Source organism: Nannospalax galili, unplaced genomic scaffold, assembly GCF_000622305.1.
Source record: "Nannospalax galili isolate Female #2095 unplaced genomic scaffold, S.galili_v1.0 scaffold294, whole genome shotgun sequence".
NCBI lineage: Eukaryota > Metazoa > Chordata > Mammalia > Rodentia > Spalacidae > Nannospalax > Nannospalax galili.
In genome coordinates, this window is record NW_008335053.1 from 520,737 (window position 1) to 524,210 (window position 3,474).

The following is a 3,474-nucleotide window of genomic DNA, read 5'->3' on the forward strand; positions in this document are numbered from 1 at the left end:
GGGGAGAGATGGTTGGTATGTGCCTGGTACGACTCTTTCTTGTTATCTTGTGTAAGCAGACATGTCTACATGACATGACACAGAACAGGTCAGGCTCCGGGGGCTGTAGCACTTTGCCTCTATCTCCGGATGCCTGTGTCTCCAGTTGAGTTAATTGGTTACAAGCAGTAAATTTAAACAAGTAAATTCAAGCAGTAAATTCAGGCAAGTAGTATATTCAAACAAACAGTAAATTCCTCTTTCCCTAACAGAGGAGCCTCTGGAGAACTGCCTCTGCTGGCCATAGTGGTAGCCCTGGCTACTGTTCAGGACTCCACCCATTCGTGGCTTCTGCCCCAGTGGTGCTAGTGGTTGGATGAGCTTAGCTATCTAGCCACAGGAGAGAGAGAAAACAAAACCCCCAAACACATTTTACATTCCCAGAGCAGTAACATGTGAGCCTTTCCAGGGCGGTGTGTCAAAGTGCTGATGTGTTAAAGTGAGGATGTCCTCCCACTCAGCAGGTAGGGCTCTGGCCAGGCAGTAGAAAGGGCTCTACAGTGTTTTCCAAAAGGTCATCAGAAACGCCTGAGGCAGTGGCACTCCTCACACATGCTGACAATGAGCTCGGAGGAACTTCAGGCAATGGCCGGCTCAAAGCCCAGATACAGCTCCTTCATTCACTGAGTACCAAACATGGGCCACATATCCTTCTATTTGCTCAGTATACACCAGTGAATCAAACAGATGTGGTCCCTTGGGGCCTATGAATCCTATCATCAAGTCATGAACAATTGAAAATGAGAACATTATAAAGGAAAATGGGGTCAGAAATATTTGAATAGAATGAGGATGAGCCTGAAGTACCCGAATCTTTGTTAGTGCTTTTTAAATGTAGCATTTCACTATTCCAACAAGCCACACCCCTGATCTCTTTGAGTTACAAGGTCACAAGCTCAAATTCCATAATCAAACAACAGACTAGTGAAATGGAGTGATTTCTTACACCCAACTGTTTACATAGTAGTTATCTGTCTGCTCCGAGGAAAGGCTCTGGCCATTGATGACTGTGTGCAGAGCAGATGCCCTGGGGCAGTGTGTCTAAGTGTGTCTCACAGTCTGGTTGCCCGTGGGATGAGGGCAGGTTCATGTCTGTGGCTCCTGCAGCCTGGCATGCTGAGTCTTCAGTCTGTGCCCAAAGGCAGCAGCTTCTTCCCAGCTCTTCTCTCTGAACAATGATTTTTTTTTTTTTTAAGACATAATAAGGAGGGTTTGCGTTGAATTATTCAACAACGGGCATCACAGGGAGTTTTCCTTGACCTTGATATTTCTAGCTTTTACCAGTCAGAGTTCTGTTGTACTGAAGCAAAGAGGTCCCAAACACTGAAGCAGATTATTCAATGATATTATATTTTATAAACTTTAAAAATCCTGCATCTTTTGATAAACTTTCAGACATCTCATGCCTTCCTTTTGTTCTCCAAAATTCGATGTAAATTATCAGGGGGCACAAATGCACAAAAAGAAAGCATTGCTTTGTTTTTAAGTCAGGCCTGGAGCCATGTGCACCCCACCCCCCAGATTCTGGAGTATGCGCATGTGGACAAACACCCCCGCTACCACCTCCAGTTTCTGAGAATCATTGTTCTAAATGCTATTATTAACATTTTCCATGTTCACTCATGGGTAACTTTCCATTAGCATTTCAGTTGTAAACATTTTCTTTGTGAAATAAAATATGAGATGAAGCCAATGAAATAAGACAGCTTTTAAACAATAGGACAAGAATTTATGCAGTAAATACACTTGTGCCTTGAAATGACTTTGTTGGGGGGCGAGCAGAGATCAAAGCCCATTTCTAGGGCTCATGTTATTGCTCAGGAACAATTGTGAGTACTCATTTAGCATGGCACAGGAAAAAAAAAATGAGTTTGGAAAACAGGTGGCTTGCAGCAAGTCAGGCTTTGCCATGTTTTAGCTGTTGCCACCTTGACCAAGTTGTTTATCCTCTTTCTGAACCTCAGCGTCCTCAAGGGAAACATGAGAAAATGAAGGCTGGAGGGGCTGGAGAGACAGCTCAGAGGTTAAGAGCATTAGCTACTCTTATAGAGAACCTGGGTTCGTTTCCCATAACACACGGCAGCTAACAACTGTCCTAACTCCAGTTCCAGGGAATCCCACACCCTCTTCCATCCTCTGTGGGCATTGCATGACATGCGTGTACTTACTACACACATGTAGGCAATACACTCATACACATAAAATAAAGATAATAAATAAAAAAAAGAAAGAAGCCAAGTGTGGTGGTGCATACCTTTAATCCCAGCACTGGGGAGGCAGAGGCAGGTGGATCTCTGTAAGTTCAAGGCCAGCCTGGTCTACATAGTGAGTTCCAGGAGAGCTGGGGGCTACAGGGAGACCCTGTCTCAAAAAGACCAAAAAAAAAAAATAAGAAAAAAAAATAAGAAAAAAAGAAATGATAGCTGGAGATGTAGCTGGGTTGCTAGAGCACTTGCCTATGCATGACATACTGGGCTTGATCTCCAGTATCACAAAGAACTGAGTATGGTGGTACATGCTTGCACACATGGGAAGTGAAGTAAGAGATCAGAAATTCAAGGTCATTCTTGGCTACACAGCAAGTTCAAGGCCAGCCTGGGTTATATGAGATCCTGTCTCAAGGGGGTGGGGGAAGGACAAAAAAGGAAGAAAGGCATAGAGAGAGGGATGGAGGGGAAAACAGTAAGAGAAAATGAACATAAAGTGTCTGTACTTCCCAGGTAGCCCAATGAGTAGTTATTAATGTCATATTCATTAATGACATGCCCTTTTGAATTTCACTGAAAGATCTCAGAGAGAGATTTGAAAAAAATAATCTGAAGTCTTTTAGAGTCAAATTAGGGGTATAAAAGTGGATAATAAATGGTTGGCAATTCTAGTTTGGGTAGGGAAAAAAATCGTTGCTATAGTCACGAGCCTAAAATATAAGCGGTTCATTAAGTGACTGAAGTTAACTCCCAAAGATGTTTCCAGAATGCTCCCAAGGACTACACTGTCCTTGGAATTGGATAGGACAGCCACTTGGAAGTGGCCACTCCTTTGAATGTTTGAGTTAGTTGGTAGTGTTAGAGAAATTCTCTCTGCTTTATGGTCGCACCACCGTATATGGACCCTATAAACAGGGCTTCATTACCACAAATCTGACTTAGCGGTGTCCAGATACATGTATTCCTTCTCAGGACAGAGGCACATAGTGACCAGACACACTTTTTTCCTTCCCTAATTTCCTCTCTTTGATTTTGCAGGAAAACAAACTCAGTCCCTGCTACCAGAAGCTTCCATGATTATTACATGGTTTTAGAGGCTTTCGGCTCTCCATCTTCCTCATCTCACCCCAGATGCCTGGCATACGCGGTAGCAGCAGAAACAAAATCTGTTGCATTTTTGGAATGTTATTAATGCTTAAGCAGCCCAAGGATCACAGTAGCGGAGAGA